We start from the raw sequence: 11,551 nt of genomic DNA, 5'->3' as shown, positions 1-11,551 counted from the left end.
GCATGTGTAGATTCGGCTAAATTGTTATGGAAAAAAAAAAAACCAAACATGATAGTTTATTTGAATTTAGTTGATTTTTATTGTAGTTAGTTGATTTTGCTTAATCATCATCAGATCTGGAAAATAAAGACAGCTCAAAATTCTGTAAAAAATTAAATCTGAATGCTTTTATTCAGAAGAGTATTCCATAACATTTTTGACTGAGTGTCCCATGCTTGCTTAATATTTAAGGTCAGAATAGTCACAATAGAATTAAATCATTGGTCTGAACTGAGTCATGCTCATACAGTGATTTATAAAAACGGATTAGATCTTAAAAATCAATCATTCTAAATGAAAGAATTCCAGGTGACATCCCACCTGGAACTGATATCTAATTAAGTACAACAATCTCGAAAGGGAAAAAAATAACTTCTTCTTCTGTAACTTATGCATGTGTATCTTGTATTTCCAACTTTTCTTAAATTACATATAGAAACTGTTATATAGTAGCTGCCAGTCAAGTTCTACACTTTTGTTTCAGTCTCAGTTATCAAATTGATGTTACACTGAGTTGCCATATAAAATAATAATTAACCACTCCTAAACGTCTGATCCATCTTAAAAAGCTTGTACTAAAATCCATTTTCAAATAGAATTTTGATCCAGAGGTTCTCAAAAATACCTAAAAGAGAAGTTGTTCTGATAGTGGTTTAAAATACTAATAAATAAATTAAAAAAAAAAATTAAAAACCAACATATACTTTCTCTTTCCTGGCTTCGTAAGTTCTTGATTTGTTCTTGAAGTGTTAGAAAGTTATTTATTTCCTATCCTCTCCTTAAAACGCTTTCCTCTAACGGGCCACTGCAGACCCGTTACACAACAACCGTGTTGCCGACATACCACTAGTTTTCTCGGTTTTAAACTTGTCCTTATTACATGCATAGTCCTCGGGGCAAGGCCCGGGGTCAGTCCTCGCTTCAGTGAAATCTGTTTCCCCGTTGATCGTGATGGAGCCAGCATTTTGTAAAGCACGTACTTTTGTAAGAGATACAATGTTCCTGTAAAGTGCCATGAAAGTAGAAACAATTCAGCTACTGTAGTCAGACAAGCATTTCCTTATTCTTAGAAAAATAAAATAAAATAACTTTATAAGTAAATGTAATAAGGTCTTTCTAATAATGGGTGATTTTGTGACAACCTGCAATAAAAAAAAGCCCATTGGGCCAAAGATTCCTCTTCCCCTTAAGACATTTCTTTTTACTTATTTATTTTTGACTTTGAAGAAGGGTAAGAATTATTTCTTTAAACAACTGAGTGCAGATTAAAATTAACACTGTACATTTCAATTATTATCAATTCATCAGGGAATCAAAAGAGTTGGTATCTTTTTAATTAAAATACTTTTATCAGATAACCTAAGCCTCTAAAGCCATATATTTGATTTTAATTAAAAAAAATTCTGGTTGTGATCATTGTTCAGAATTAATATACCAAATAAAATATGGGAAGAAAGGAGGTAAGGGGAGGTTATATAGTGTTACCTGATAAAAGGAGACAGTAATATTTAAAATGAGGTAAGTGTTACACCGATTTATGATGTATTTTATCTTCTAGAGAAACCCTAGTTTATCGTAGTGTCGTTCAGTTTGAAACGTCAGCTGTATATCTTTCTGCTTTTGAATGTAACTCTAGGTTGAAAGGAAAAAGTTTGCAGTGATGTGATGTATAAGCAGATCAAAAGCTTGGCATTTTTTCTGGGATAATTCACTTTTATATTGAAACATTTTTGTTGTCATAAATACATAAATATTATAAATATCTTATAAATATCTTGAAAGAATATTAATTAATAACACTTAACATGCCTCTCATCTTCATGGTGCTGTACAAACATCTATTAATCAGAAAGGATGAAAATGTTCCTTTTGTTTTAGTCCCCACTCAAATTATCCTGTAAACATCCTCATCCCTAACCCATTAGCACCAGCATTTGTATTTTTTTTCTTCGTTTTGAAAACAAAACAAAATATCTTCATTCATAGTTTCCTTTCCTTTGTATCCGTAACATATTTGTATCAGGAGTCTTGCCAGTATAAAAGTGATTTAGTTTGTAAGAAAACAGAAATGCTTGCGTGGTGGCCTTATAAATACAGTGCCCAAGTAGCACCATATTGATAATGGATTTATTCCTCAGTATATACTCCCATAAATTGTATATCAGACTCTGCCTCTGTTGTGTATGTGTTTAAAAGTGGCATAATCCTCCTAGTTGTTCTTGTGCTCAAAAAAAACCCAAAAAAACAGAAAGAAAGTAAAAAGCTCCCAATACCATTACCAAAACAGCAGGGCAAAGCAAATCAGCCTCTAAATCACACCTAATCTAATCACTCAAAAGCAATCTACCAGCCAAGGGCCAAACCAACCTGCGTGTTACAGCTAGCTCACGCAGCGTGGCAAGCAGAGGTGGCACTTTGCTTCAGCTGCATACTGTGCTCTGTCTTTTAAGGACAGTATTGAATGTTGTATTTATTTTTTTAAAACTAAAATTATAAGCCAGCCAGGATCCAAGAGTTGCTATGACTGAAGGAGGAAAGATGGCACTAATCTGCAGATGAGCAGGATTTCTTTTCTTTCAAGGTAGCTGTTCCTACCTCCCACGGTTTTCCAAATACCAAAGCAGCAACGAAATATCACTTCTCAGTGATAGCTCTTTAAATATGCTGTTGGCTCCCAGCTCCTAGGATTATACCAGTGGACCGTTTACCATTCAGAATCACAGCAAAATTGTGAATTGCTGATCCCAATGCTTGAGGGCATTTATCCATCCCATTTCTGTATGTGCACCCATATATCCAATGCAGAATATATTTCTAATTTTCGTTTCATAGATTTAGTAGTACATACACACTGCTAAGAATTTAATGAAGGAAAAAACATTATGGTCTTCATTTGTACTCTCAGCGCGTTATTTTGCTCTGCGTAAGATAAGACAGTCCCCCTGAGCACCATTGTTTATTTCCATTTACAGCAATTTGTAGGATAATGTATAGTTGTAGTCTAAGGATTACAGTTGCCTGACACCATTGTCAACACACTTTATTAAAAAAGTGCCAGCCTGAAGTCCCATGACCTTCCACTTTTCATCTTTAGAAAACAACTTTTGGTCTAGGTTACAGTAGACTTATTCATTATACCATTCATTTTTTATATCTCCTAGCTTGTTCCCAGAGTAAATGGGCTAATAGCTATTGTAATCTATAACCATTAACATATTTGCCTCATGAGAATTCAGTGTCTGGCCTGTATACTTTAGTGTCAACATCTCGAATGTAAGTAGAAAAAAAGAAATCAAAAATGAATCCTTCTGGTTTAGTTGTATTATTATTACTTTTTCTTTTTTTTTAAAGAAAAAAAGCCAACTTTTTCCAATTAAGGAAAAGAAGAAACTTGCATAAATCTTCCAGGGACCTCAGCTCACAATTTAAGCTCATTATGGCGGATAAGGAATTAATGGCTGTTGAGCACTCATATGTGTTCTGGGGATTTAAATGAGCATAATTCAGACATGTACGACAGCAGGATTTCATTTATGCATATGCGATCACTTAGCTTCTCATCACATCAACCTGTTGGATCCATTGGGTGCATTCCAAATCAGGCGAATGCAAAGGGAGAGTCGCCTATTGACTTGGGGTGCTTTGGCTTTGGCCCACTGAAGCGAGCAGCTCTTGAAGACATTTTCAGACCTTGTCTTGGCCAGACTCCTAGACACATCAAGAGTTTAGAACAAATTTAGAAGTGCCACTTGGGGTTTTAATTTTTGTCTGTTAGTCTTCCACTGAATGGCTCTCAGATTATAATCTGGATCATTTATGCAAACACCCAAACAGATGTACATACATGGATGCACACAAAGATGTAAAGCATGAAGTCTTATTTAAGAAATTAAGTGTATGCATTTCTGACTCCCATACAGGATTCTGAAAAGGAAAAAAAATTACTTTCTTTCAAGTCTTCTCTGGATAAGATTGATTCTTGGAAGACCCAAACCAGAGCAGTGACCTAGTTCATTACTGAACGGACAACGAAACAGAAGCATGTAGGTATCCCTTGATTCTTTCTTCAATGGCTCCCTGTCAGAGAAGCATCTCTTTGTCTGCTGTTTGCTAAGTTTCCATCAAGCCAGGAAATACATAGAACTTTGCAATATTTTATGTTGCACTGGCAACAAGTTGCAGTTTATTAAAAATATCAAGAAGAGAAAGCAATTATAAAATAACTACTTGTACAGGAGCCCAATTACTATAGCTTTCCCTCTCTTTTCCTCTTTCAGAGAGAAACCTTATGCTTTTCTGACAACACTGGGATACCTGATTAAAAAACAAACAAACAAACAAAACACCAGAAAACAAATACATACTCAGGGTCTCACTTTTACTTTGTTCACTCTCTGAGCAAGCTGACTGGAGTTTTGGCTGCTGAGGTATACGGAGGGGAAGTTTGCAGACAAACCCCTCTTTTGCCAACAGTAGTAGAGTGGAAGGCAAACATGCAGGCCAAATTGCTCCTTTGTAATTGGTCAGGGTCTACAAATTGTAAGGCACTCCAGCATGCACAGAGTGGTCAAAAGACACCGTGGATCGCCAGGGAACAGGAGAATTTACCCCTGCACAATTCTGAAAGAGTTTTGATCTCACTCTTTTGCATTTTGCCATATCATGCTCTTTCTCTCATTGGTTTTTAGTATTCATTTATTCATACCACCCCCAAACCAAACGAAGCACAAACCCCAGACATTTAGCACTATGGTAGCTGTTGTCAGCCCCAACATTTTATCATCTGTGTTTTACAAAAGGTGAACCCAGAGCACAGAGAGACTGCCATTTACCATGGTCAAATGAGCAAGTAGGAGACCTAAAAATAAAACTTCCCAAGACTCCTATAACCAGCTGCCAAGGCTCTAGGTACATATCTATATTTTTTCCAGTCACATACTGCGTCCTCAGAATCTGAGGGCAGAAAAGAACCTTCTTCATTTAAATACATTTCAATTCCAAGAAAGAGAAACTTTGACTTGTTTGCTATGCTTCACTTGACATACTGCCTCCAGGGCAATGTTCAAAATGACCTTACATAACAGTTTACATTCATAATCCATCACTGCAGAGGGAAATCAAAACAACAGACTCTTTCCCGCTTCATTCTGAAGGGCTGCTCTTGTTCCATGTTGTGTCCTCAGGAAAGAACTAGTGATGAAGTCAGATTAGAACTACAAAAAACATAAAACACGCCCCCCCCCCCCCCCCCCCCCCCCAAAAAAAACCAACCCTGGCAACGTGCATTTGCAAATCAGTTGCAAGAATCAAGTGGCTTAAAAATGAATAAAACAACTTTTCTTTAAAGCTCAAAGGTCTTTTTAATGCCTGGTTATCAGGTGACAAAACCTGCTGAAATATCTCAAGTATCACATTTAGAACAGATTAAATATTAACATATGCACACATTATGCCCTTTTACATGTAAAAGTTACATTTTTTTTTTTTTTCAGTGAAGACTGCATTTAATACAGATTTCTTTTCCCTTCCAACTTCTTTCTGCATCTATCAATACAATATTCCGGTATCTTGCAAAATAATATTATTACTTACCAGAACAGGAGAAATCACACCCTCTCTTAACTTGATGCTGCTAATGAAAACCTCCCTTATTCTACTTGTCAGTCCAAAAAAAAAAAACAACCCAACCCATTCTTACTCACCTCACAAAGTGAGTGAATAAACAAATATGACACAGTACGTTTAACGATAAGAAGTTAATGAATTGATAAAAACTTTGAATTCTGAAGTATTCTTACTATCACCAGATCTAAAACAGTTCTGCTAAACATCTCCCCTTCTTTGGTAAGAGAAACAAGGATAGAAGCTTTACAATAGCCTTCAGTGCTTCTTGATAAATAGCAAGAAAGCTCAGTGGAAATGTTCAACTTCTTTATGATTAAAAAACAAACCTTTAATGTAGTTTTTGTTTACTGTGTCATAAGTGCAGTGTTGGAAGTTGTTGCCAAAGAATCATTGGAACAGGCATCAGTAAAGCAGTGTCAGCCAGCCAGCTCTTTGAAAATGATTCAGTTCCCCTAGTCTTATGACTAAAATAATACCCAGTGGCTCCAGCTCGAAGCCTGGTTAATACATCTGTCCAGAACACATAATTACTCGGTCATAACATTCCCCCGGCCACCAGCCAACAAACCAATCAGCATTTCTTCCTAACTCACTAGAATTTTTGCTGCGTCAAACTGTTTGATCTCTAGGTAGTAAAAATGCAAAAAATGGAAGGACACTGCACTGGAAGGTTTTAATTTAACATAGTTTCTCATGGAAATTAAATCTGAAAAGAAACATGTTTTTGTTGACATTGCTGAAGTTGAGATTTTCATTCTGCTTAGGGAATCATATTAACGTATCTATCTTGCAGCTTTCTTCTTATCCCTTCACCAGCTAAGATTCTGTAACATAATCTCACTTTCATTAATTGCTTTCACAAGGAAACTCGTGTTTATGAGAAAGTGAAATGATACCAGCAAATTGCATTATGTGTGTAACTACCAAGGAATACGCTGCGTACGCTGAGTGTGGAAATGGAATTGAAAGAGTTGAAACACGGTCTGGATTTACACAGATACTACTATCCACAGTCCTCTAAGCTTTGTTTGTAAGAGTATACGTTTAATTTTCTGAAGCTATATTTTGAAAACTCTGATCCCGATCCTGAGGCACTGGAATCAATAAAAGCTTTATATTGACTTCACTAGGACACAGGATCAAGAGAACTGTAGCCTTATACTTACTTCCCATATCATGTGCCAAAACCACAGCCAGGAAAGCACTCCATGCACATTTTGGAGTAATTCAATCTTTTCTCTATACAGATATGGTATTTCTAAAATGTCAAAAGAAATTGCCAGAATTTCTATAGTGAAGAACTTGGGCAACACCCTCAAATGTGCAACCTCAAAGAACCCACATAATTTCCAATATCATAGTATATTTATTGCTCAAGTGCTGTAGTTTTACACAGGATCCTTTTTCACAGTGTCTATAGACCAACAAACACCTTTAGCTCATGGCCAATATTTAGAATTTAAAGGCACTACAGGAATACAAATAAAGAACAACGCGCCTCCCCAGCCGACAGTGAATACTGGTCATTCGTTCTGGCAAATAGGAAGCAAACAAACAATTTCCCTGATTTCCTTCACATGAGCCACACCAGATACAGATACATTGGTTATATCTAGACTAGTGCACGGGTGAGGACAGTAAGGTGCCCCTGTTTCTCCTAAATGGAAGACAGGAAGGAAGAGTATGCAGCTCTTGTCTGAATTCTGCATATAGGTTTTCTCTCCATAGGAAAAAGGACATGGAAGGAGGAGGGATTGGGAGGATCCCTCTTTCAAATGGTGCTAGGATGTGGCTGGAGGTGACTTTCAGAGGAACTCAGAAGTTTTCCTGATTTAGACTTTGTTGTTTGTTCCTTATGAGTATGAAATCTCTCAGATTCAGCACCTACTCTGTGCAAAACTGGAATTTAAGGGATCCAAACAGCATATTCTAAATTTTTTGCCTACTACAATACAGGGATAGTTAAATATTTCAAAGGTCCATAGATTTGTTCTACGAGTGTTAATAATAGTATCATATATTTCAACATCAGCAAAGATTTTGTGCACTTAAGTGTTAGAGAATCTATGACAGAACTGCAAAATGGTTCATGCAACATAACCACAAAGGATGCCAAGGAATGATGGGGTTCTTTTCATATATACCAGCTTCTGCTTGAAAGCACCCTTATTTTCCTGAATCTAAACATTCAGACTATTATACTTAAAAGCAAAGTTAACACTTCACAACACTTTGAACAACATGGGAAAGCATTGTACAATTTGTATGCCCCAGAGGATACTCAACAAATATTAAGACTGATGGATTAAGTTTGGAAATGCCAGAATAAGTTTGTCTGAATTCATGCAACCTACCTACATTGGCTGCCTCTGTGCAAATGCACTTTTATCCAGCTTTAATTCTATGATCCTGTATTAGCTTTTCAACAGGACTCCTGTCTTATTTGGTGAAAGCATAATACTGCATATTTAATGTCTTCTGCATTCATTGTATGCTTAGGTATTACACAGAGGCATGTTATCCAAGCCCTGCTTTGACTACAAAGCTATGAACTTCATGTTTTTATACCCATTTCCACCTTTCTTCCTCACACCCAGTTTAATGGAATGCTTTGCAGATTTATTTTCACACCACCTTACTATTAAGACCCATGAGGTTACTGGTATTTTTATCCTCATAGAGAAATGAAAAATTCTGATCAGGTGCAGTCATGAATTTGTGAGACCATCTTAAAATACATAGTACTGGGAAAAAATGGACTTTAACTACATAGATTCTGAAAAGCAGCACTGAACAATTTCAGCAGTAGTCATGAAGGTTCAGTATCCCTGGAAAGCTGGCCACAGCTGTTTCAAATTAGTTAACATAAGAAATTATGAATACAAAGCAAATATCTCAATGAGAGCACTAGCATTTTCACACTTTGCTGTCCCCCTCATCTACAGGAGTGAAAAACCCCCAAAAGCAGGATCTCAAGGCAGCATTCATTATGAACCTATTTCTTCCCATCCCCTTATTGTTTCATCTCTTTCCACAATTCCTACAGACAGTCACCTTCGCCACAACAGCCTCGTCCACCTTGGAGCAGGGCCACAGCGAAGTACTGCTGTGCAGCACAGAACCAGCTCTCTGGCTTCAGTTATCACCACCCTCCCCTCTCCTAGTTTCTTCTCTTTCAGAGTGCATCGAAAGAAAAGAGAAGCAGCATATCCTCCCTACCCCCTCCTCCTTTAAAAAGAAAAATTAAGACATATTTTATCTTTAGGGAAGGAAAGCCAAATGCCCAGTCTCTGGACTTGGTCAAACTAGCTCTGGGGATACCGTGATTAATTTGAAGAATCCTACATGCTTTAGGGTAAAGGCACCTGAACATCAAGTTTCTTATTTGGAAATGTCTACAGGTTTCCATGAAGGTATTCTCATGGCTTGGGTTTTAGTTTAAAAATCTGTCCCTCACAGTAATACAGTCACATGACATTTTATCTTTGGTATAAAGTGCAGAAAGGCTGTATAGTTGTAGAGCTCAGCTTTACGAGACTGTACATGAGTAACAGTGGGCTTACTGCCACCGTCGTGCTCTCTCTGGTTGCTTAACTTTGCACATATAATCTCAGACGTTACTTTGGACAAAGGAATTTGTACACATGACAGTAAAAAATAATTATTAAGTCTTGTTTACTGGCCTATACCTGAGTTACATGCAGTTACCTGCATGCGCAGAAACAGTTCAAATAAAAGTACAGGAGACATTTAAGTAGTGGCCCTACCCATCAGACAAATTTGTTTTGTGCAGCTACTGGTGTATGTTCCAGAAAACCAAAGATGTCTTTTCTTGGGCCAGGACAAATTAGCTTTTGCTATTTTGCTATCCTACATACTTAGGATACTTTCTAGCTGGAGCTCATTACCTCAAATCATCTACAGTTCTTCGGTTTTAAAATAACTCATAAACCCCCACTCAGAACCCTTGTTACAATAGAAAATGTTTATATCTTATGTTTTAATGATTTAACTTACAAGGACGGGAATCATCTGATCAGATTTAAATATTTGTTATGTGTTCACAGGTACATCCGCAGCAGAAGTTGTTGTCTAGGTTATCTTTTATAGTTAATGACAGAAATGGTCATTGTAGGTCATGATTTCAAACATCTATTTCTCTATTGGCTAAAAAAGTAAGTGTCCTGGTTTCAGCTGAGATAGAGTTCATTTTCTTCCTAGTAGCTGGTATAGTGCTGTGCTTTGGATTTAGTATAAGAATAATATTGATAACATACAGATATGTTAGTTGTTGCTAAGTAGTACTTACACTAGTCAAGGACTTTTCAGCTTCCCATGCTCTGCCAGGTGCACAAGAAGCTGGGAGGGGGCACAGCCAGGACAGCTGACCCAGACTGGCCAAAGGGCTATGCCATACCATATGGCGTCATGCTCTGTATATAAACTGGGGGGAGTTGGCCAGGGGACAGTGATTGCTGCTCGGGGATGAGCTGGGCGTCATCAGCGGGTGGTGAGCAATTGTATAATGTATCACTTGCTTTGCATATTATTATTGTATTATTATAATTAATATTATTATTACTACTACTACTACTATTCTATTTCATTTTACTTCAATTATTGAACTGTTCTTATCTCAACCCATGAGTTTTCTCCATTTTACCCTTCTGATTCTCTCCCCTGTCCCACTGCGGAAGGAGTGAGCAAGCGGCTGTGTGGTGCTTAGTTGCTGGCTGGGGTTAAACCACAACAGTAAGCTACAGACTATGTGCTCAGAGAGAAGGATCTCGAGTGAAAAATTGCTCTACAGTGTCTGCAGTTACTTTCACCAGCTAATCTGCAATGGACATACTCTTATAGAATCTGAAGGCGACACTAGCTTCTGGATTTGTAACAAAACCAACAAAAATACATTAATAAATACATTGAAACAGATCAATTAAATTATTTAGCTGTTCAAAACTTATGCCTGGGTTTTCTCACTAAGTCAGTCACTGTTCATGTTCATTTTCAATTACTTTGCACAAAGAATTGTGTTTATAGTTGTAGCTAGCCAGAACTTCATAGCATGATGTGGACATGTTCACTGGATTATAATACCAGATATTTAAGTAGAGCGCTCTCAGTAGAAGAGCAAATATTGCAACTCATTTAAGCCACAGAGCAAGAACTATTTCAAAAGCCCACTTTTGGCCTGCAGCAAGAGCTGCATGTAAATAAGGCTGTATTTTAGCAGAATCATGAGAGCAGGTAGCTGCTGTATAAGCAACAACAGTAGTTCCCAGCCAATGAATACATAAACTGAAACTATCAACTCGTTAAAATCTTCAAATGCACATAAAGCTGTGAAGCCTATCCATAGAAAGGCCACAGTGACATCTGAAGGGAAACATTAAAAAATTGGGCACTTGAGCAGAGGTGTCGATTAATTTGGTTTAATTTTGAAATCAAAGAGCAGCCTGGAACTGACCAAAGAGGATTATGATGAAGTTCGTTCCCAGGCTGGTTCTGCCCAGGGGCACATCTGGGGAAAGGCTGCTGTGCACACTTGGTTCGGAATAGCTAGGTGTTTTTTTTTTTTTTTTTTGTTCTGGCAGGTTTCTTTGTTCCTTCTTTTGAATCATGCATTAGATTCTGTTGAAAATTAAACACTTTCCTCACGGGGAAGAAGGGGAGGGGTTTTTTTGTTTGTTTGTTTCATTCCTTTTTTAAATAAACTTCAAGTGACTCAATTTGAATTCTTAGGATCTGTGTGAAGAGACTATTACATGAACAGACACTACATGTTAAAAGCTAAAATAAAGAGAAAGAATGATCTCTCCACCCCCCTTCCCTCTGTTTCTTACATTTGCAGGAGCTGCAGCATTACATGTTCTTATGTTCTTCC

Source organism: Platalea leucorodia (assembly GCF_965183815.1).
Source record: "Platalea leucorodia genome assembly, chromosome: 6".
NCBI classification, from domain to species: Eukaryota; Metazoa; Chordata; class Aves; order Pelecaniformes; family Threskiornithidae; genus Platalea; species Platalea leucorodia.
This window is presented reverse-complemented; position numbering follows the sequence as displayed.